General features: G+C 47.9%; 1 long non-coding RNA gene across 1 annotated transcript; it reads left to right on the top strand.

The window, feature by feature from the left end:
* Positions 1-1,340: 1,340 nt before the first annotated feature.
* Positions 1,341-20,711, top strand: LOC142070828 (uncharacterized). Its single transcript, XR_012666750.1, has 6 exons — positions 1,341-1,400; positions 1,495-1,567; positions 1,954-2,121; positions 13,740-13,919; positions 19,169-19,305; positions 19,987-20,711. It is a non-coding gene; the product is annotated as an uncharacterized LOC142070828 (long non-coding RNA).
* The last annotated feature ends 3,174 nt before the right edge of the window (positions 20,712-23,885 follow it).

The following is a 23,885-nucleotide window of genomic DNA, read 5'->3' as shown; positions in this document are numbered from 1 at the left end:
AGCTAGTCAGGAACAGCCCTTCCTCCTCAAGCCCCGCAACGTGCTTAATGTTGCCATACCTCAATCATGCTTATTAAATCAGCTTCCTAGGATGACCTGCTGCACAGGGAATGAGAAACAACATTCCATGTGGGACCCAATAACATTTACTGAGGACTGCCTGTATGTTCTGCCAGGATGTCCCCCGCTGAAGGTCCTACATCTGAAACAGGACACCTCCCAACAGGGCACTTTGGGTGCTTCAAAATGTCCTGCCTAACCTCCTGCTTCGTTTGGTGGTGCTGGATGTGGGCTGAAATTCAGACATGTTGACTAGTGACTTCTGAGCTCTTACCAAGGCACCACACACCAAAATTCTTGGCACCCTATGCCTCTGGAGACCCTGCCCCGGCCATGGGCAGCCATTGCCAGGGATTTCATTGTAGAACTCCCTGAATCAAATGGCCACATGGTGGAACTGACTAACCAAGATGGCACACTTCATCCCCCTGTGACTGTGTACCTTCAGCTGAAAGGACAGATCAGCTCCAAATTTGCCAATGACACCTTTTTTTTTTTTTGGCTAACTATAGATTTCCCCCTGATTTCATGGTACACAGCAATGGCCTCTCCGAAATTCCTGGCTAGCAATCTGATTCAATGAATCTATCACATTCAAGAAGAACTAAGGGGGCATTCGAGGACACTAGGAAGGTCTTCAAATAGTATGTGGACTGCCGATGACAGGAGGGGCCAGTCTTCTCAGTCGGGAAACCATTTACTGAAAGGAGGTACCAAGGGTCTGGCACTGACCAAATCCATAAGCCCCATCTGTGGCAGCAGTTCCTACCCCATCCCCCTTCCTTGGTCTTCTGATCCCATCTCCTCTCCTGCTTGTAGGGAGCAAAATCTGGGTCTCTCCCCTCACTCTGGAACAATCTGTGCACAGACTGCCTGAGCCCCATGCAGATAATGGGACTGTCCTCCCCTTACCTCCTGTGTGTTTGTGGAAGAAACTATTATCTCTATTTTACAGACAGGGAATGAAGGTGATGGACCTCTCTAAGGTCACACCTACAAACATGGGGTGGATCTGGGAACGGGACTGGGTTCTACTCTAGTGCCCTCCCCACAGGGCAGCTTCACTTCCTGCCCTTCATTCTCCTCTCCCTTCCTTGAACGGTAAATGAGCAGGGGCTTCCTCCCTTCTCTGTCTTCCAGGCTTTGGGATCTGTCCATGCCTCCTACATCAATGCAGCCTGCAGCTGGCCCAGCTTGGGGAGCAATGACCGCATCCTGTCAAACTGACAGGAGCTGGCTCTCAGTGATGCTTAGATGGAAAACCACACCCCCCTCACAGAGGTAGGAACTACTCACTCATCTGGGTGATTGCAGCTCTTGGGACAAAGATCCAGTTCCTGGTACGCAGCCTGGCTGAGAGCAGCCCTTATCCCTGGATCCCAGCCCTGGCACTCAGACATTGTTCTCATTGTACTGTGTTGATTTTATTCCTAGGAAAAGCATCGCCAAAGGAGGCGTAAGGATCCTGGACTCTATTGCTTGCAAGAAGCTTCAGCCACCTTCACAGGTAGAGGTCACTGTCTTTCATACAATTACACCAGTGCCCTTTCTGGTCTCCAGCTCTGCTCCCTCCAGCAGGACAGAGACAACCCTTTACTCCCAGAGTCCTGATTTCCTAGCTTTCCAGGGGCTGAGGGCTTGTATTGTCCCCACCCTGTCATCAGATACTTTTCCTATGGGAATCTCATGAGAGCAGAGAAGGAATCTCCTCTTCTCTTAGAACCAGTCTATTCAGTAAATCCACCCACACTGACCTCATTTTAGCTGCTTTGTATAGCTGAGATTAGCAGTATCTTCTGAAAACCCTAAGTGTGTGGGGGTGAGGTGGATCAGGGGAGACTGGAGCTCCAGCAGGTTCCCCTGAAGAACACCACCCTGTCTTTCTGTGGTCAGGCTGGGATGCGCTGTCTCTCATGGAGGTGAAGACCGGATGGGAGCTGCTGGATTGGCCTTGATATGCTGTGTCCTTGTACAGATGAAGGACCGACATCACAGAGATGGCAAGAAGCAAAAGATGTACCACAGATGGCTGGGAATGGGCTGAACAACCTACAATGACAGGTAAGTAAAACCCTGGCCACATACAGACACCACAGGCATTGGTGTGGATTGAACCAGGGTCCATCAGCACAAGGCCCTCTCACTCAAGCTAAAGGGGTCACTCTAGGAGTGTAGGAGAGGTACCGGGTGAGTCTGATGGAATGAATAGAAAGGGGAGCCTGAGCGGAGGTTGCTGGGTCCTTCCCAGTAGCAGCAGGATGCTGCAGGAAGAAGGGTCTGTAAGGTGGGAGTGGGAGGGGAGGAGCAGATGACTGAGGTGGAGATATTTTTACACAGGGAGATGTTTGCATAGGGAGCTTTGGAGGTAAGAAGGAGAAGTCCAAACTGGACATGGAAAAAGGGCAGCCAGAGTCAGACTTGGGAAAGTGGGGAAGACAGTACCAGGAGAGGAAGATCATCTCAGCAGCTGCAGTTTGGATGGCTGGCAGCGGGGAGGGAAATTCACCAGAACGGCCAGGGCGAGGTGCCTGACTAGCGGTGAGTGGAGAGACCCGTTACAGTGCATGCTGCAAAGCCAGCAATCCCGTGCTACTGCAGATGCAGAGTCGTTGTCTTTCTCCCCCTACACTGCCAATGGAGGGAAGCGTCTGACCCTGTGAATTTCTCCCTGGCTACAGATAACCCATCCTTGCTCTCAGTGAAATGCCATGGTGTACTGTACACAGCATGCATGACACTCAACCTCAGAATGCTGTTAGCGCTGTTGTGGGGTGATGGCCAAATATCATTGATGAGCATTGCTCTCTTAGGCCCCTTTCAGAGTGTATTGAGCCTGTGATGAGCCAACCTTCCCTCCCCCATCCCCGCAGGGCTTGGCTCACAGAAACTCTCAGGGAATGGGTTCCTCCACCACAAGCCGGGGAGTGGAGCTAAGCTGCTCCAGGGTTGTACTGCAGCCTCAGGGCTATAGTGACATGTTCCAGTGAGAGAGGGGCTGTGCCAATGGGGCAGGCTGCATCTCAGAATTGGGGGATAATCTCACGGTTTGGAGATTAGTGACGCAGCTAGGAGGACATTCCTCTAACAGTACAAAGGGAGGGTACTCAGCTGTCAAATGGGGTTCTAACTCAGGGTATTGGGAAGATATTGACTAGAGGTGGTAAAGAAATGTGAAGAGAAGAAACTGAATTGTTTATGCACCATTGCTAGGAGACTGGGTAAGAAGCAGGAGGAACTCAACGTTCTCATTGATAACTACATTTGATAGAGTTGGTATTATTGAAACCTGGGGGCATGACTTGCATGACTGGACTGTTAAAGTCACCTGCTGCAGTGGCCGCCTTGTGTCTGGCATTTCCCAACTTTTGAGTGCTTGACTTTGCAACCGGAATGATTTTCGTGTTGCTTCTCTCTGTGTGGGTGATCAATATGCAGAACTTAGAACTTTAGCAAGATTCTGGATTGTTGGCTGTGCAACAAGCACTTCTTATATCAACTGTCCCTATATGCTGAGTGTTCAACCCTGCTGGGTCTGAGAGCCGAGTCTGCCCTTCCTTCTTCAAACCCGCAATCGTCCAATCAACACTGAAGAAAGCAACCTTTTCTCATATCAATGGATAGCTACAAGTATTTTCTATTTTTAAACAAGGCACTACCCCAACTCGACACACGTGTGGTTACGGTCCTTAATGCACTACTGGAAGGTGCTCAGACACTGTGGTGATTAGCATGGTATAAAAACCTACATAGGCTCGCGGCCATCAAGGAAGAAAGCCAAAGTTTCTCTTCTTCCTGGCCCCTTGTTCTTTTTAGGAGGCCATTTCCAGCCCTACCTGGCTGAAGTTTTGTTCCCCTGGGGTATCAAACTCATCTGTAGGAGCCTCTAACTCTCTGCCACCACTTCCTCAGGTGCCTTTCTTTAAGCCCAGTTGGGCAGCAGGTTCAGTCACAGTGGCACTGGGCACAGCTTCTTTTTAAAGGGGCCAGTCACCCCGTGCTTGTCATTATAAGAGCTTAGTCCTGCATATAGCTAAATGTAGGGTAGTGGCCAGATATAGGGCATGTTGCTCCTTGAAGTAAATGAAGCAAATGTGCAGCCTTTTCAATACCCTTAATAGTCTCTCATGCTCAATAAGAAGATCCCTTCCCTCCATTGAAGAACAATGTCTGATTTATTGATTTACCCAAAAGGTGTTTCAGCCAGAATCCCATTTCTGAGTTGAAGTGCTTCTGGCGTGCACTCAGAAGCACCAAGAGAGAGAAAAGGAATATTTGTAAATGTTTAAGAACAGTTCCCAGGTGGGAGCATCAGAGAAATAAGGGACAGACAGTGCCCTCCTGCCTTCAACCACCAATTACCCTGCCCCTCCTGCTTTATATAAACTCATCGTTAGTTCCTTTTCAAGGGGATTTCTAGCCTTTTGGTTGTAGTTCCAGTGGTTCTGGGTTCTTCCTTCTTTGTTATTTTTTGATCTTTAGAGAGAAATTTCTCTCCTGTTTTTTTGTTGTGTAACTTTAGCGCCCTCGTGGCCAACATAGAGTCTGCTCTGCAGGTAGCTATGGCCAAGAAAAGGCACGTGCAGGAATGCATCAGGGACAGCCCCTTCCCCCCCAGAGACACCTGTCCCCAGTGTGAACCAGAAGAGTACAATGAATACAGGAAAGGGAAATATTTATTTAGAGAGGGATGAAAGGAGAAAAACAACAGGGGGAAAGCTATGGGGAGCGGGTCAAAAACAGGGTTACATTCAACAGCAGGCCCCACAGGCCCAGTGGTAGCACAGTCTGAAAGGGCTGACACCGAGTAATGTGTCTACACACAGAGTTCAGGAGTCTTGAGCAAAGTTCCAGTCCAGTGGTGCATCTTGGGTGCTCCAGGTTGTGTTCAGTGCCAGTCAAGTTTCCTCAACGAACCTCTCTGGTGCCCTCTTCTGTCACTCTCTGCAAAGCCACACAGAGTGACAGCCTCCCCACGTAACAAGCTAACAGCCTCCCTCTTATTTAGGGTGACCATATTTCCCTATGCTGAATACGGGACACCTGGTAAAATTACTCGTATTCAAGCAAGTTCAGCTGCAATCAATCAGAACGATGCAGTACAAATGTTAAAATTAACATCAAGTTGACTGAGCCCCTGTTAAAAAGAAACACTGAGTCGTTGGATTCCTTTTATTTCCCTTCTTATCTTTTAGACTTTAGGGTTCACATTGAGAGAGGTGACACACACACAGTCCCGTGCACCTTTCTGACACCCCCCCGCTCCCCTGCCCTCCCAACAGGACTTTCTCCTCATAGAACAATCAACTCCCCGTCCCCTGGGAAAAGATTTAAAGGGGCCATGCTCTCTAAACCCCAAAGGGGTTACAGTGGGTGTTTAGGCAGGTTGGGGAGAGAAGTGACTCGCCCTGCCCTTCCTGACACCGGCACCAGCCTTTAGAATACCAACTCTAAAGAATCATTCCTAAAGTACCTGCTCCGTGGTTTGTCTTCAGGCTATTTGGCTTCCTGGTGGGGTCACTCCAGGTATTAACAGCATTTTATAATTAATTTATTGTTTCTGGATTAATTGCTGTTTTTTGGACTCTGGACATGATTCTGCTCTCGCATCTTATTTACCTTGGGCAGGCAGCAAAAAATCTGATGGCACAAGCTGGTACAAAGAAAACAGAGCTAACATAAAAGACCAACTTCAATCCAGGTGTAAGCAGTAGCCAATCCACGAGCAGGTAACAGGGGTCACCCCTGCTTGTGGCCGGGCTGAACTGGCAGAGTGTGGTAGGGTTTCCACCGACTGGCTGTATGACATACCAAAGGCCGAGTCATGGCAGGTGTTCAGCGCCCCGACTTCCATTGCACCCCATGGGGATTGGCTTGCTCAGCCCTTTGAGCCAAGCACCTGGAGGGGTCAGACCCTGGAGCTAGGTGTCAAAAGTTGTTTTTGAAGTCGGGGAGGGGCTGTGGGGTGCTGCAAAGAAGATTTCTGGCGTGTGAATTCAAATCAGGAGGATTTCTGACATCCTCACCTTTGCTGGCCCTGACTGACATCCCATCGCTCCAGCCAGCTGTGAGTGCCTCACATTATAGGGGGCGCTGCCAGCACTGCCTGTTATTAAGGTTGCCCAGTGCTTCCCACGATACGCCTTTGTTTTCAGTTGCTTATAACATTGTCAAACTGTAACTGGCTGGGCTGAAATTTCCCATGCTGGGTGTCTGCCTTGAGGCTGAATATTTCCTGAAACATTCAGTCAAAGTCATTCAGCTGTTAGTGAGAATGAGGCTAGGCCAGATGTTATGGGTCTGTTATAGGCGGGGACGAGATGACCACAGTGGTCCCTTCTGGCCTTAGTCTGTGTAGACAGTGCTTACCAATGCTAAACACTTCTGATGACATTTCCTTTGAAAAGCTCTAGTGCCCCCAGGCTTTGGAGCAGGGACTTGAAATTTCCCAAGGAGGTGGCCTTTGTGCCAGGGATGCGGCTTTTGCTGTCTCCGACAATCTACCTAAATTGACCAAATGAGAAGTCTTTGAAAAGTCAGAGTTCACACAGACCCAATAGAGGCTTCTTTGAGGTTAGCAGCTCCATTCCCCCTGGCAATTGTGTCTGCACTGGCATGCTCCAGCCTGGGGCTGAGCAGGACTTTCCCTACAATTGCAGCTCTCAGCTGCTGCGGTCTGTGCTGGGTCCAGATACCTGAACTGAGAGCAGAGAGCCTGTCTCTCCTGTGCTCTCAATTACCCACCTCCCCCATCCCACTGGGCCCGGACGAGGAAGTACTAGATTCAAATGCAGAGACTAGGGGACAGGGGTGAGTAGGTTGGGAGAAAAAGCCTAAGGGATGCTGGAAGCTGGCAGGAGGTGAAAGAAACTGGCATTTGGAGTTGAGGGGAGGGCGGAGAGTAGACCTGAGTGAGCAAGGAGACTTGCAGCCAGAGAGCAGAGAGGAGTGAGAACCAGTGGGGTGAGTGGAAGAACATAAGAACGACCATAGTGGGTCAGACCAAAGGTTGATCTAGCCCAGTAGCCTATCTTTGGACAACGGCCAGTGCCAAGTGCTTCAGAGGGAATGAACAGAGCAGGTAATCATCAAGTGATCCATCCTCTGCTGCCCATTTCCAGCTTCTGGCAAACAGAGACTAGGGACACCATCCCTGCCAATCCTGGCTAATAGCCATTGGTAGACCTATCCTCCATGAATTTATCTAGTCCTTTTTTGAACCCTATTGTAGTCTTGACCTTCATAACATCCTCTGTCAAAGAGTTCCACAGGTTGACTGTGCATGGTGTGAAGAAATACTTTCTTTTGTTTGTTTTAAACCTGCTGCCTTTTAATTTCAGGCGGTGACCCCTAGTTCTCGTGTTATGAGAAAGAGTAAATTACGCTTCCTTATTTACTTGCTCCACACCAGTCATGATTTTATAGACCTCTATCATAGCCCCCCTTAGTTGTCTATTTTCACAGCTGAAAAGTCCCAGTCTTATTAATTGCTCCTCATATGGAAGCTCTTGCATACCCTTAATCATTTTTATTGCTCTTTTCTGTGCCTTTTCCAATTCCAATATATATTTTTTGAGATGGGGTAACCACATCTGCACGCAGTATTCAAGATGTGAGTGTAACATAGATTTATATAGAGGCAATATGATATTTTCTGTCTTATTATCTAGCCACTTCTTAATGGTTCCCAACATTCTGTTCTCTTTTTTGACTGCCGCTGAACATTGGGTGGATGTTTTCAGAGAACTATCCACAATGACTCCAAGATCTCTCTCTTGAGTGGTAACAGCTAATTCAGACCCCATTATTTTATATGTACAGTTGGGATTATGTTTTCTAAAGTGCATTACTTTGCATTTATCAACACTGAATTTCATCTGCCATTTTTGTAGCCCAGTCACCCAGTTTTCTGAGATCGCTTTGTTGCTCTTCACAGTCTGCTTTGGACTTAACTTTCTTGAGTAGTTTTGTATTATCTGCGAATTTTGCCACCTCACTGTTTACCCTTTTTTTCCAGATCATTTATGAATATGTTGAATAGGACTGGTCCCAGAACAGACCCCTGGGGGACACCGCTATTTACCTCTCTCCGTTCTGAAAACCGACCATTTATTCCTATCCTTTGTTTCCTATCTTTTTACCAATTACCGATCCATGAAAGGACCTTCCCTCTTATCCCATAACAGCTAACTTTGTTTAAGAGCCTTTGGTGAGGGTCCTTGTCAAAGACTTTCTGAAAATCTAAGTACGCTATATCCACTGGATCATGGTCCACATGCTTGTTGACCCTCTCAGAGAATACTAGTAAATTGGTGAGGCATGATTTCCCTTTACAAAAAACATGTTGATTCTTCCCCAACAAATCATGTTCATTTATGTATCTGATAATTCTGTTCTTTACTATAGTTTCAACCAGTTTGCCTGGTACTGAAGTTTGGCTTCCCAACCTGTAATTGCCAGGATCACCTCTGGAGCTTTTTTAAAAATTGGCATCACATTAGCTATCCTCCAGTCATCTGGTAAAGCAGCTGATTTAATCTCCCACAGTTAGCAGTTCTGTCATTTCACATTTGAGTTCCTTCAGAACTCTTGGGTGAATAACATCTGGTCCTGGTGACTTATTACAGTATAATTTATCAATTTGTTCCAAAACCTCCTCTAATGACATCTCAATCTGGGAGAGTTCCTCAGATATGTCACCATAAAGAATGGCTCAGATTTGGGAATCTCCCGCACATCCTTAGCCATGAAGACCGATACAAAGAATTAATTTCATTTCTCTGCAATGGCCTTATGGTCCTTGAGTGCTCCTTTTGCATCTCGATTGTCCATGGCCCCATTAGTGGTTTAGCAGACTTCCTGCTTCTGATGTACTTTAAAAAGAAAATGCTGTTACTTTTTGAGTCTTTGGCTAGCTGTTCTTCAAATTCTTTCTTGGCCTTCCTCATTATAGTGTTACACTTCATTTGCCAGAGTTTATGCTCCTTTCTATTTTCCTCCCTAGGATTTAACTTCCACTTTTTAAAGGGTGCCTTTTTGCCTCTCGCTGCTTCTTTTACTTTGTTGTTTAGCCACGGTGGCATGTTTTTGGTTCTCTTACTATGTTTTTTAATTTGGGGTATACGTTTAAGTTGAGCCTCTATTATGGGTTTTAAAAAGTTTCCCTGCAGCTTGCAGGGATTTCACTTTTGGCACTGTACCTTTTAATTTCTGTTCAACTAACTTCCTCATTTTTGTGAAGTTCCTCTTTCCAAAATTAAGTGCTATTCTGTTGGGCTGCTGTGGTGTTTTCCCTGCAACGAGGATGTTAAATCTAATTATATTATGGTCACTATTACCAAGCGGTTCAGCTATATTCATCTCTTGGACCAGATCCTGTGCTCCACTTAGGACTAAATCAAGAATTGCCTCTCTTTTTGTGGGTTCCAAGACCAGCTGCTCCAAGAAGCAGTCATTTAAGGTGTCAAGAAACTCTCTCTGCATCCAGTCCTGAGGTGACATGTATCCCGTCAGTATAGTTGAAATGCCCCATTATTATTGAGTTTTTTATTTTTGTAGCCTTTCTAATCTCCCTGAGCATTTCACGGTCACTATCACCATCCCGGTTAGGTGGTCTGTAGTATATCCCCACCGCTATATTCTTATTGTTCAAGCATAGAATAACTATCCATAGAGATTGTATGGTATAGTTTGGTTCATTTAAGCTTTTTACTTCATTTGATTCTATTTTTTCTTTCACATATAGTGCCACTCCCCCACCAGCACGGCCTGTTCTGTCCTTCCGATATATTTTGTAGCCTGGTATTACTGTGTCCCATTGATTATCCTCATTCCACCAAGTTTCTGTGATGTCTACTGTATCAATATCCTCATTTAATATGAGGCACTCTTGTTCAGCAGTCTTATTATTTAGACTTCTACCATTTGTATATAAGCACTTAAAATTGTTACTTTTCAGCTGTCTGCCATTTTGTGATGTAAATGAATGGGACTCTTTTTCATTTGATTGTTTCTCATCCAATCCTAGCAGTATTTTATCGTCCATCCTCTCCTCCTTACTAGAACACAAAGAATCTCCATTAATAGATCCTCCCCTAAGAGATGTCTCTGTTCGAACCACATTCTCCTCCACATATGTCAGCTTTCCCCAGCCCTTAGTTTAAAAACTACTCTACGACGTTTTTAATTTTAAGTGCCAGCAATGTGGTTCCACTTTGGTTTAGGCGGAGCCCATCCTTTCTGTTTAGGCTGCCCCTTTCCCAAAAGATTCCTCAGTTCCTAATAAATCTAAACTTCTCCTCCCTACATCATTGTCTCACCCATGCATTGAGAACCTGCAGTTCTGCCTGTCTAGCTGGCCCTGCGTGCGGAACTGATAGCATTTCAGAGAAAGCTATCATGGAGGTCCTGGACTTCAATCTCTTCCCCAGCAACCTAAATTTGGCCTCCAAGACCTCTCTCCTATCCTTCCCTATGTCATTGGTACCTCCATATACCATGACCAGAAAGGAGGTGAGGGGGAATGGCAGATGGATCTGATGAAGAGCTGGGATTCTGGAGAACTGGGACTGGCTGGGCAAAGAGATTGAAAGCAGGAGCTGGGGCTGGAGATTGCGAATGGATGAGGAGCCTGGGGAGTTAGATTGGTACAGGAGGCCAGGATGCTGGAGAGAGACAGACCAGATGAGGAGATGGGAGAGGGACAACTGGGACTGTCTGTCTTTGAGACTGCAACTAAAGCCAGTGCTGGGACATCCCAAGGCTCTCCAGGCACTTTCCACATTTTCCCAGATTCCCCCTTCATCTCTGTTTACTTCTCTTTCCAGTTTAGCCCCTCAGGGACCACAGAGCAGTTAAAGGGAGGAACCACAGGATTTGTAAAATAACTTCTTAAACATACACACTTTACTCTTAGGGCATGGCTACACTTGCAGATGTAGAGCGCTGTGAGTTAAACCCACCTTCATAAAGCGCAGTAGGGAAAGCGCTGCAGTCTGTCCACACTGATAGCAGCAAGCGCACTGGGTTGGCCACATTTGCGGCACTTGCAGAGGCCTTAATAACACCTTAATTACAAAGATAATAAGTTTGGCAGTTGCCAAGTCCCTAACAAGCAAATGATAGTGGCCGGAATAAAAGAGGAGAGAAAGAGAAGAGTGGGGGGGAAAGGTAAGATCCCTTCACAAGATACGTCTCTCCTCCTCTGCTGCTCATCTTCAAGAGTTCGAGCAAATTACCCCCGCTGGGCAGAGTGAGTGCGGTATGCTGCCGCTATAACGGGCAGTGTGCGTGGGTAAGGACAATTCAAGAACCTCCTCTGTCTCTGAAGTGGTCGAATAGACAGCAGCACCTTGATTGCTCCGCCTAAGCTGTCCCTGAGCTGCGAGCAACAAACTGTCAGCCAACTGCCAGTCCATTGACAGCCAACTGACTTTCTGCACACAGCCCACTTCCTGCGTGGCACGTGGCACCAAAAAGGGTGGGGTTTCTCTCTCGCTCTGTTATGAGGCAGAATAGATATCATAGGACAACCAACGGTTACACAGGGCAACTCATAGGAAACAAGGGAAAGAACTTATTAAAAAAAAGAAAAAGGGAGTATTATCCCTACATCGAGGGCTCTCAGCAGAGGGCCTATTATGACACATGCCATTTTGCTGAACCACAGTGGGCTCATTATCAGACAGGATAATGAGGGGGGTGCTGCAGCTGGGAACAATGAAGATCCTGCAAATGACTCTGAAGGCCAGGACGTGGTCGTCGAATTATATCAGAAGGAGCAGTTTGGAGAAGACACTGGTGAAAACCCTAAAGAGGGGGATGCGCCTGGCCAGAGACTGGAAGTCCAGGCTGGTAACTGCAACTCTCCTACTCCCCACCCCGATTTTTTTTCTGGATAAATTGTACTTTCAAAACTCAGGACTTTGTAAATTATGGCCAAATAATTTACTGTCCTGGATAATATTCCATGCATCGTTGTGTGTGTGTCTGTGATATAGTGCAGACGCCATGCCATTTGCCCAGCCTGTCCCCTCACCCTCCCTCCTCCACATTCCCCTCCCCTTCAAGCAGCCTCTGCTGTGCACAATCCAAAATGGATGTTTTTTCAAGAATTCAGAGTCTGGGCTGTATGGTTGGTGCTGAAGCCTACAGTCTTTAGAAAGGTTTCAGAGTAGCAGCCGTGTTGGTCTGTATTCGCAAAAAGAAAAGGATGACTTGTGGCACCTTAGAGACTAAATAAATGTGTTCGTCTCTAAGGTGCCACAAGTACTCCTAGTCTTTAGAAAGTTCACAAACAGAAATCCATGCCCCTCTGTATCCCCCCATTTCACGGCAGGCAGACAGGTGGGAGGGGAGGGGTTGAAACACTGCTTGGATGAATGCTCTCCATCCTAGCTTAGGCTTTGGTTGATTTCCTTCATTTTTTCCCAACCTGGTAGTTTATTCTAGGAAATTTCTCATGTAGCATGAATTGTCAATGGTCTTTCAGGTGAACTGGGAGTGCAAAGCTGCTAGGGCATCCATAATAACTAGGGTCCTACCAAATTCACGGACCATTTTGGTCAATTTCACGGGCAGAGGGTTTAAATTAGTCAATTTCACCATTTCAGATGTTTAGGTCTGAAATTTCACAGTGCTGAAACCATGGGAGTCCTGACCCAAAATGGGATAATGCGGGGAGGTCAAAAGTTGTTTGGGGGAGGTGTCGCAGCATTTCCCCCCTCACTTCTGTGCTGCCTTCAGTGCTGGACTCTGAAGGCAGCAGCCACTAACCTTCCTGAAGGGAGAGGAGGCTCCCGGATGTGGAGGTGGGTCCCAGCTGGTGGGAGTACCTCAGCTACTGGTTCCCTGGCAGATTAATGCAGGGGCCCTGGCCAATTTTGGGGGCCCCAGAAAAATAGGCACCTGAGCCCCAGCAGGAGCCACAGGGGGAGTAAGCCCCGAGCCTGGGCAGCCAGAGCCCTGGCAGAAGAGAATTGGAGGGTGGAAGCCTCAAGCCCGGCACCCCAGTCCCCGCTGCAGCTGCGGAGCTGAGTGCCTCAAGTTCTGGCTCCAGCCGCGGGGGCTGAAGCCTCGAGCCGCCACTGCAGCTGCCGGGCAGAAGCCCTGAGCCCAGGTGCTCAGATCCCTGGCAGGAGTGTGTGTGTGTGTAGGGGAGAGGCAGAAGCCCGAAGCCCAGGCACGTGGCTGGAGTTTTCGGGAGCTCAAGATATGAGTCTGGGTGCCCCAAACCCTGGCTGCAGCCTCAGGGGCCAGAAGCCCTGAGCCTGGGCACCCAGAGCCCTGGCCGGAACAGGAGCAGGTGGGGGTGGGGGCAGAATCCCCAAGCCTGGGCAGAAGCTGCCAGGGCCAAAGCCCTGAGCCCAACTCCGGGGCTGCTGCAGCACAAATCTGAGGGTGTACCAACCTCACTAATGCGCTGCGTCTACAGGTGAGTCTGATAGCCCCACCGAGAGCAATTGTGCAGGGGAAAATCTTGTCCTGTCCCCAGCCCAGCGGACTAGCGGGATGCTCCAAGCCGGCACAGGAAGATGGGATTTCACAGGGCAGGGCTAATTTCACTGTCCTTTATAATTGGTAGGGGCCTAGCTATAGAAGTAGGTTGAGAGATGACTTTATTTCTGTGTAGAACTCCTTTCATGGAGAGAAAATAATGAGTACCAAAATGCTCTTCAATCTAGCCAAGAAAGGCACAACAAGAAGCAACGGCTGTCAGCTGAAGCCAGAGAAATTCAAATTAGAAGTGAGGCAAGAATTTTTGACAGTGACGGAGACAAACCAATGGAACAAATTACCAAGGGAAGAGGTGGAGTCTCTGTTTCCTGATGGCCTCACATCACAACTGGTTGTCTTTCTGGAAGGTGGGTTTCAGTGAAACACAACGAATTGAGCTTCATATGGGTAAGTGTCTGAAATTTCATGACTTGTGAAATAGAGGCTGGATTAGGAGATCTAATGGCCTACAAATCTATGAAAAACTCAGTGCGGGATGAGGAACAGATTCTGCTGTTTTACTGGAAAGCCTGCTTGTTCCCCAGAATCAAGAGTGAGCAAGTGGGGTGATCGGGGGAGCAGCTCAAACATCCAACCTGGCTGTCCAGGGGCAGACATCAGCCCTGCAAGGGAGAGGTGGGTGTGGCAGTGACTTCACAAGGGCCTTTGGCAGGAACTCAGCCTATTGGGCAGAGTTGGTGAGGAGGCTGTGACCTCACAAAGCTCCCTTGACATCAGCCAGGCAGGACAGGGATGCAGGGCCGGGGGAACCTGGGAGACCCCTGTAGACTTGCTGCAGCAAGCCTCCTTCTCGCAGTCTCTCCTAGGGGACTAAGAGAGGATTTGTGGTCACGCACCTGAGTGCTAAGGAGGAGCTTCTTTGGAAGTGTTTCTCCTTTCGGTGTTGATTTTGCAGAAAGCAGATATCCCCTGTGCAGAAGGTAAGATTCTCAGTGTGGGTTGGAACCAATTCAGCCTGATCCATACGTTGCCACCGAGTTCTAGGTTCGGAAAACACAAGTAAAGTTGTCAGAAAAATGTCCCAACTCAGACTCTGCCCCTTAGTAACGGGCTACCTAATAGGTCTCAAAATCTAATCTTAAATAAGGAATAATTATCGAGCGGGTGTCTTTCTAGTAGGGTCCTGCAGAGATTGGTTCTTGGATGTACAGTACTTAAAATTTTGATCAGTGACTTGGAAGCAAATATACAATCATCACTGTAAAATCTGTCGATGACAGAAAGATCGGGGGAGTGGTAAACAATGAAGAAGACGTCACTCATATGGAGCCATCTTGATTGCTTAGTTACCGGAGCACAAGCAAATAACATATATTTTAGTATGTCCAAATGTAAAGTTTCCCTTTAGGAACAAAAAATATCGGCTATATGTACAAGAGGAGGACTCTGTCCTGGGGGCACTCTATCATGGGAAACAGTAACCCTGAAAAAGACTTGAGGTCATGGTGGATGATCAACTGACCATGAGCTCCCACTGAGACACTTTGGCCAAAAGGGCAAATGCGACCCTGGGACCCATCCATAGCGGAATCTCCGGTAGAAGTAGAGAGGTTCTGTATCTCTGTACTGGGCACTGGTGCAACCACTACTGGAATATTGTGTCCAGTTCTGGTGTCCACAATTTGAGACAGATGCTGATTAATTTGAGAGGGTTCAGAGAAGAGCCACAAGAAAGATTAAAGGATTAGAAAACATGCCTTATAAAGATAGGTTCAAGGAGCTCAATCTATTTAGCTTAACAAAGAGAGGGTTAAAAGATGATGAGCATCAGAGAACAACTATTTGCTCATGGGCTCTTCATTTGAGCAGACAAAGGTATAACAAGATCCAATGGCTGCGAGCTGAAGCTAGACAAATTCAGACTGGAAATAAGGCAAACATTTTTAACAGTCAGCGTTTGAAGTAATTAATCCAGGGTTGTGATGGATCCTCCACAACTAGCATTTTTAAAATCAAGTTGAGCTGTTTTTCTACAATATGCGCTCTAATTCAAACAGGAATTATTTTAAGGGAAGTTCTATGGCCCATGTTATACAGACTAAATGGTCAGAGTGGATCTTTCTGACCTTGAAATCTATGACTCACTGAGGCGTTTGGAATTTGTCCATTTTTTGCTTCTCTTTTCCGCCCTTCCTCATGTCTTTTCTTTTCTCTTCTCTTGTTCCATTTCTCTCTGCTGCTCTTCTTCCTGAGGCAGGTGGGGCTGTTCTCCAGCTATCATTGTAGGAGGCCCTCCCAAAGAGGTGGGGTGGAATAGTGCACTGACAGAGATCTCCACCAGAGTGATCTCCTGTCATGACTAGTGCTTTCTTTTGGCCATCTGTTGAGAATGCTCAGCCTCCAGTCCGTGAGAGTCTCCATGCTGATTGGGTGAGCTGGGGGTTATTACTGAGTTAAAAGGGAGGAGATTCAAGTCATTGTTGGCTGAGAGCAGTGAGGTCTAAAGCACAATTCAATGGCATTTCTTTGTCAGTCTGTAATGCGGTAATTTTTGAAGACTACGTTGTATTGATTCCAAAATTTCAGGGAATTTCTAGGCATTGGTGGAAAGAACCTTGTTGATTTTATTTCAGAGTAGCAGCCGTGTTAGTCTGTATCCGCAAAAAGAAAAGGAGGACTTGTGACACCTTAGAGACTAACCAATTTATTTGAGCATAAGCTTTCGTGAGCTACAGCTCACTTGAAGTCACTTGATTTTCTTTTTGTTGATTTTAGTGACAACTGGAAACCACTACCACCAGGAAAGCTTGATTTCCACACTGTGCCCATTTAGTTGGTGCTGCAGGTAGAGGCACATTGTGACATCAGAGTTAACTTAGCCAGTCAATGCTAATCCTGTGCAGATGATTTGCATCATTAAACCCCATTGGTTAAAAGGAATCAGCAAATGATCCTGCAGGTTTCAATAGGAGAGATGACCAAGGCAGAGGCCGCAGGGTTAGGATTTAAGGTCAGGGTTATTGGAGCGAGTGAGTGATGGGTGGCTGAATTACCTTGGATGTCACAATGTTACTGCTCAGGTTACTCTGCCTGCAGAGCCACATGGGCAGTGACTGACTGTCAAGGGGAAGTTTTTGTTGATCTGAAACTTATAAACCAAGAAGAGCAGAAGAGGAATGGCTTAGACGATTTGACAATAAAATGTAGGTTTTACAGCATTATCCAGTGCAATTGCTACTGGTTCAGAGGTAGAAACTGGCCCTACATAAACAAACAAGTGTCCAACCCTCTAGTTAGTCTCTTTTAAGACTGAGTCAATAATTCATAACAAATTATTGATATGATGACTTTTGCTGCCTTCTCTCCTTCAATGGCATATGAGCAGTTTATGATTCTCATGAATGTAGTAGTTCTCCTAAAATCAAGGTGAATAAAAATCAATGCTTGTTTCAAAACCAAGAAACCCAAAAAGGGATTTTTTAAAAGTTAAATTGGATTATTTTTATTTAAATTATTTATTTTTATTTATTTTATTTTTTATTTATTTTTTGAAAAACAAATCTATTGGAGATTAAATTTGAAATTATGAAAACCCATGTTAATGCCTAAACTTGCAATAGCTTAGTAAAGTCATTTAAATTAAGTAATAAATATTGACAAGTCCATGGTTGCTGCCAAGTTTTAATGGTAATCAAACCACTGAACTCATGAAAGTCTTTGGCTGGAACCAGAGTTTATTGAAATGGTAAACCAGCTTTTGACAGCAGTAGCCTCTTCTGCAGGCACAGAAAGAATATTTTTTTAATTTAAGTTGATTCAGCTAGTTCTGTTCAATAACAATTTCATTCCAATTTCAGAAACTGACTGGGAGTGGAAAAAGAAGGAAAGCTTGTTTTCCTCTTCCAGTCTATAAATAAATACTAGACGTGACGGGGTCAGACCTATTAGTTCTAAAATCTGAGAGACACGATGACCAGATGCAATCAGTTCATTTCACTAACTGCAGATACTTCCTTAAATCAGGTTTCAGAGTAACAGCCGTGTTAATCTGTATTCGCAAAAAGAACAGGAGGACTTGTGGCACCTTAGAGACTAACCAATTTATTTGAGCATGAGCTTTCGCCGTGAGCTGTAGCTCACGAAAGCTCATGCTCAAATAAATTGGTTAGTCTCTAAGGTGCCACAAGCACTCCTTTTCTTTTTACTACTGCTAGGAGTTAGAGAAGTGTCTCTATCCCGAACAGAGGTGGTGAAACTGAGGGAAAGAGCAAGAGGTGTTTACACAGCAATGCTGTGGCCGAGCCAGAAAGAGAAGCATAAGAAAAAAACATTCATCAAAAATGTTTTGCATTTAAAACTACCTGATTTCTTATTAAATAAAGGAAATATGAGCTGTAGTTAGTGAACTGAATTGATACATTCTGGTCACCATGTTCTTCCAGATTTTTCAATGGGTTGATCTCATCCCCTCACACCCAGTGTTTATTCCTAGATTGAAGGAAGCAAACAAGTTTGCCTTCTTTGTCAACTCCCAGTGTTCTTTTCAAATTCAATTAACTAGTCATTGAACTGAACTAGATGAATAAACTGAAAGGAAGAAACTATTCCTTCTGCACTTTCACAGGAAGGGCTGCTGCTGTCTAAAGCTGTTCTAGCACTTCCACGAACTCTGCTTCCGGGTGCTTCAGTCGTTTGACTCTCCTTAAAACTTGGCAGGAAACATGTACTACTTAAGATGGATTTCTTTCTAGTCTCTTGAAATTATTTTAAGAGATGATAAATTTAGGCTTTAACATAGATTGTCAAATTCAAATTGAATTTGAAGCAGGCTTATTTTTAATGAAAAAACCCATGGTGAGTTTAATTTGAAAAACCCGGTTCATATTTTAAAAACCCTCTATTGTTAATCCACCTGGCGAGGGACGGAAAAGCCTCCTAGCTCAATTCCCACCAAGAAGGGCTGATCCTCAATCCAAGGTCTAGAGCTGGGCTCCTCACTCTGTACAGGATTGAACTGAAAGCCCAAATCTAAACTCTAGGAATTTGGATCTGACCGATGAGGGTCCAGTGCTGCATAGCACTTACAGAACGACTTTTCCTGGGTAAATCTCAGCAGTTTACAATAAGTGAGTAAGTATTAGATCCTCATTTTACTGCTGGGGACTGAAACACAGAGAGGGGGAATGGCTTGTCCGAGGTCCCATAGGTCAATAGGAAAATGGTCACTGAAAGCCAGGAGTCCTGACTCCCAATCCCCTGCCTCGGTCACTCCAGCCGGTCACACTCCCTCTCAGAGCCAGGGAGACTGGGAACAGGGTCCTACTTGCAACTGCCAGCTCTGGAAAGGAACATTCCTCTAGTGGTTAGTGTAGGGGCCTGACACAGGGCTCCTGGGCTCCACCCCTGGCTCTGTCACTGACTCCCAGTGTGACCCTGAGGCAGTGGCTTCCCCTGCCCAGGCCGCAGTTTTCTATCAGTGGTGTTGGAGTCCCTCCCCTACAGCCCTTGGCTTGTCAGGCTTCAGGAATGTGTGTGAGGTGCTAGGAGACCTTGAGATGGGAGGCGTCCTGCCCGCAGTATGTCAGAGTTCTGGACCCTGGCTGCTAGCCTGAGTTTATCCATCGTTTGGCAATAAAACATGATTTTGTTTTCACAGCCGCTGTTGGTCTCCCTGCTGGCAGGGCATTGTGCAGCTCCCTTTTCAGCCCAATTTGGTGCGGGAAAACGAGGAAGAGGGCCAGGAACAGATCAACTCTGAGCATCTGCCAACCAGCACTGCGCCATCTAGACCGAGTGAGTGGCAGGTAGCATTTCCTCAGAGGCTTCCCCGTTCTGCTTGGGGAGAGGCAGAAATGGTGGGAGGAGGAGGGGGGATCTCCTCCCAGTGAGACTAGATTTGCTAACACAGCCCCCTGCAGCCCTTTGCTCTGGGCCTGGGCAGCGTGTTTCTTGCAGGGTGTTCTCCAGAGCCATCTCCAGCCCAGCAATAGAGCTCCCAGCTCTTCCCTTGTAGGAGTCTCTGGGGGGTCAGACCCCAGCAGCTGCTGAACACCCACTACTGCACTGAACTCTGTGGGAACTGAGGGGGACTCATGCCTCATATGATTGGGACCTTGTGAAGTTTAGCTGGGGACAAGTTCCCAGGGCAAACTCAGACTCCTTCCCGGGTTCTGGTCTTTCTCTAGCCAGGGAGGGCGTGTGGCCTGGGCGGGAGGAGGGAGCTGCTTGTCGAAACAGTCTGAAAACCCCACTGCTCTGAACGGATGAGACTCCCCCTGTGTCACAGTGCCTCAGAAGGGAGAGGGAGCTTTGGGAGCAGCCTGTGCTGTGAGCTGCTGCCAGCATGTGTAGATTGTAGTCCCTGTGCCCCATGGTGGGGCGTGCAGTGAGGGGGGAGGAACAGGGGGACAGAGCAGACAGGCCCGTTAGTGAGAGCCTGCCTTGACCCCAGACTCATGGCTTCTCCCCACTCAGTTCCAGGATGGAGAGGCTCAGGCCGATGATGGAGAGGCTCAGGCAAATGCTGCAGAAGAAGGCTGTGCAGCTCACTCCAGAGCCAGTGGGAAGCAGCTGCCAGCTTCCCCAGGAGGAGAGCAGCCCCTCTGTCCCCACTGGAGGGGAAGTAGTTTGTGGCCAGGCCAAGCGGTGGATGTGCCTGGCATTCTGGAGAAGGGAGACACCAGCTCCCAGAGGAGGCCCTGAGGCATCTTCTGGGGCAAAATGGAGGTGGCCCAGGGTGCATCTGTGCAGGAGGGAGCCAGGACGGGACAGAAGCTTGGCAAGGGGGCTCTGTAGCTTCCTCTCCAGGAAGCAGAAGATCCAGCAGCCCAGCGCCAGGGCCCAGGAGAAGCCACCCCCCTGCCTGGCCACTGAAGAGGCCCCAGCCTGCCTAGGGGAGGAGATGGGCGACCCCTGCTGTCATAAATATAAAGGGAAGGGTAAACCCCTTTAAAATCCCTCCTGGCCAGAGGAAAAATCCTCTCACCTGTAAAGGGTTAAGAAGCTAAAGGTAACCTCGCTGGCACCTGACCAAAATGACCAATGAGGAGACAAGATACTTTCAAAAGCTGGGAGGAGGGAGAAAAACAAAGGGTCTGTGTCTGTCTGTATGCTGCTTTTGCCGGGGATAGACCAGGAATGGAGTTTTAGAACTTTAGTAAGTAATCTAGCTAGGTTTGTGTTAGATTATGATTTCTTTAAATGGCTGAGAAAAGAACTGTGCTGAATAGAATGACTATTTCTGTCTGTGTGTCTTTTTTGTAACTTAAGGTTTTGCCTAGAGGGATTCTCTATGTTTTGAATCTAATTACCCTCTAAGGTATCTACCATCCTGATTTTACAGAGGTGATTTCTTTACTTCTATTAAAAGTCTTCTGGTAAGAAAACTGAATGCTTTTTCATTGTTCTCAGATCCAAGGGTTTGGGTCTGTGGTCACCTATGCAAATTGGTGAGGATTTTTACCAAAGCTGTCCCAGGAAGTGGGGTGCAAGGGTGGGGAGGATTTTGGGGGGAAAGACGTGTCCAAACTACGTTTCCCAGTAAACCCAGTTAGAGTTTGGTGGTGGCAGTGGAGATCCAGGGACAAAGGATAAAATTAATTTGTACCTTGGGGAAGTTTTAACCTAAGCTGGTGAAAGTAAGCTTAGGAGGTTTTCATGCAGGTCCCCACATCTGTACCCTAGAGTTCAGAGTGGGGGAGGAACCTTGACACCTGCTCTAGCACCAGCAGCTCCATCTACACCCAAGGCGCCAGCAGCACCTCCGAGGAGTGTGAGAGCCCTGAGGCTCCCACAGTACTGGTGAGGGGAGACCCAAGGGAAAGGGAGAGTGACTGGGGCGGGGGGGCTTGTAACACCCTGTGCCATTGGTTCACTAAGTTGTCAGTCCTCAGCTACGTGAGCCCCACTGACACCGGTGGGTGTGGCACAGCCATGCCTGGTGCAGGGCATTCTCGGCGGAGTTAGGGGGGCTCCAGCCTCCTGGACCCCTGATGATGTTGCGGGGGTGGCCTGACTGCCATGGTGCCCTGAAACTGATGGAGCTGAGGGCATCTCTGGGAGGGGCAGGGTGAGGCCCTTTCTGCCCTGGGGTTCTTTACAGAGGAGGGGGGCACATTAAGCCTTCTCTCTCCACTGCACCCCGTCCTTCCCCTCAGCAGCAGCAGAAGTCACCCTCTCTCCTTTTCTGCCTAGCATTTCTCCCATGTTATCTGGGACCCTCAAGAGGGGGTGTTTGTCCCACGCAGGACAGGGTCTCCTCTCCCCACAGACACTGTCCCAGTTACAAACCCTGCCTGTGCAGGAGGACCCTGTGGTATGGGCTTTTCCTATCCAACCCATGGAGTACCTGAGCCCTGGAGCCAGTTTGGGTGGGGTGGGGAGGTCCCGACCGAACAGGCTCTCTCTCTCCCGCAACCCCACTCCTAGTAGGTGCAGGACAGGGCCAAGCAGCTCCGCTTCCTGCACGCTATCCCCACTCTGTGCTTCCCTGCACAAAAGCAAGGGCAGGACACCCTGCGGCCGCACTGCTCCAAAGCGTCCCTTGTGGAGAGCATTGTGAGCGAGACCCGTGCCCAGCCCCTTGGGGGAGGGGGCCAGACGTGGGACGAAGAGAAGCCTCCCCTGCACCAGTGTGGGGAGATGGTGGGGCTGGAGGGGGCAGCAGAGGACAGGGATTCCTGGGGCTGAATACTGGGAAGCTGGATGTGTGTGTGCGGGGGGATATGCTGGCTGTGTCTGCAGCGCACTTTGGCCTCCTCTCTGGGAAGTGCCTATGGGTAATCAGGGCCAGAATCCACCTGCTGTTTTGTCTCCTTTGGGTCTCCCAGGAGCTGATTGAATACCTTCCGCTGGGCTCTGAGTCAAGCTCCATCCTCTCCAGCTCTATGGCCTCGGTTTGCCACCTCCAGGTACGCGGACCCTCCCGTCCAGTTTCCCTAACCCTGGTGCTGTTCAGGCTGAGACCTGGGACTCACAGATCCCCCCACTCCTAGGTTATTTGTGGGTGTTCTCATCCTCCGGCCGAGGAGGCGGGAACGTTCACTCTTTCCTGGCTGTGTGGTTGATTTTACTCCAGTGACATTACAGTGGCCTTAGGGAGAGGATCACCGGGAGGGCGGGGGCAGAGATAACAAGGGCAGCAGGGTCCAGTGGTGAGATCAGGGGAATGGGCCCTATTGCAGCCCTGCCACTGATTGGGTCTGTGACTTCAGCCAGGTCACTGCGCTCCTTGGCACCTCCATTTCCGTTTTTGCTGGCCGGTGCCTGCAAACATGGTCCCTCATGTTTCATGTCCATGGTGGTGCCACCACCACTCTGGTGCTGCACAGTCGAATCGAGGCTCCTCTTTCCTGCCAGCAAACTGGACCTGGAGCTGGACTCAGGCCTCCTGCGAGCTGTCCTGTGCAGTGTTTTTACCATGCGCCCAGGGAAGGACACCGCCCACTTCCGGGTAGATCACCATCCTACTTCTCTGTTGCAGGAGCAGGAGTGGCCTGTGGTTTCGACCTACTCCCTTGGTTTGGTGGAACTGCTGAGAGTAGGGGAGGGGTGAGCAGAGCTGGGAACAGGCCCGGGGGTTAAGAAAATGGCAGGGAGGGCCCCTTCCCTCCAGAGGGGGTAGTGTTTCCCGTCCTTGGCAGATCCTCTCCTTTCCTCCTCATTCTGTCCTCTGCTGTCTGGACTCTGTCTGGACGCCTGGCTCCCATTCATTGCAGTTTGGCTGTTCCATACCCTGCTAGGTCCCTGGTGTTAGGATATAGATATTCATGCCTGTCTGTAAAGGCCTATACTCTAAGAATTTAGGTGTATTCTTATCACTTGGCTAATTATAGAGGTATAAAAGAATCAAAATCACTATCTGCTGGTGTAAGGGCCTTCTCTTACTGTGACAGTCTGAGGCCCTGTTCTTAGGCTAAGGCCTTTGGCTAAGCAGCAGAGGCAGCCATAAGCTGCGAAGCGAACAGTCACATCCTCACATTCCAAACTAGTCACATTGAAATAAAGTGCTATTGGGCTGTTAGGCACGATCAGGACAGGATTGTATTCCTATCACCTCCAGAGAAAGGGAAGTGCCTAGAAAATGTAAAAGGAAACTTAGTTTGATAGCATCCTGTCTGGCAAGAACTCACTTATCAATAGCTGGGATGTGAAATCCTCACTTCTGTGTTGTCTTGTCATTGTAGTTCCCACTTCGCTATTGTTTGTCTGTATAATCTCTGTCTGGTTCTGTGATTGTTCCTGTCTGCTGTATAATTAATTTTGCTGGGTGTAAACTAATTAAGGTGGTGGGATATAATTGGTTACATAATCATGTTACAATATGTTAGGATTGGTTCGTTAAATTTCAGGAAAATGATTGGTTAAGGTATAGC

This window comes from Caretta caretta, chromosome 2, assembly GCF_965140235.1.
Source record: "Caretta caretta isolate rCarCar2 chromosome 2, rCarCar1.hap1, whole genome shotgun sequence".
Taxonomy (NCBI): Eukaryota; Metazoa; Chordata; order Testudines; family Cheloniidae; genus Caretta; species Caretta caretta.
Note: the sequence above shows the minus strand (reverse complement) of the source record. Positions and strands in the feature narration are given on the sequence as shown.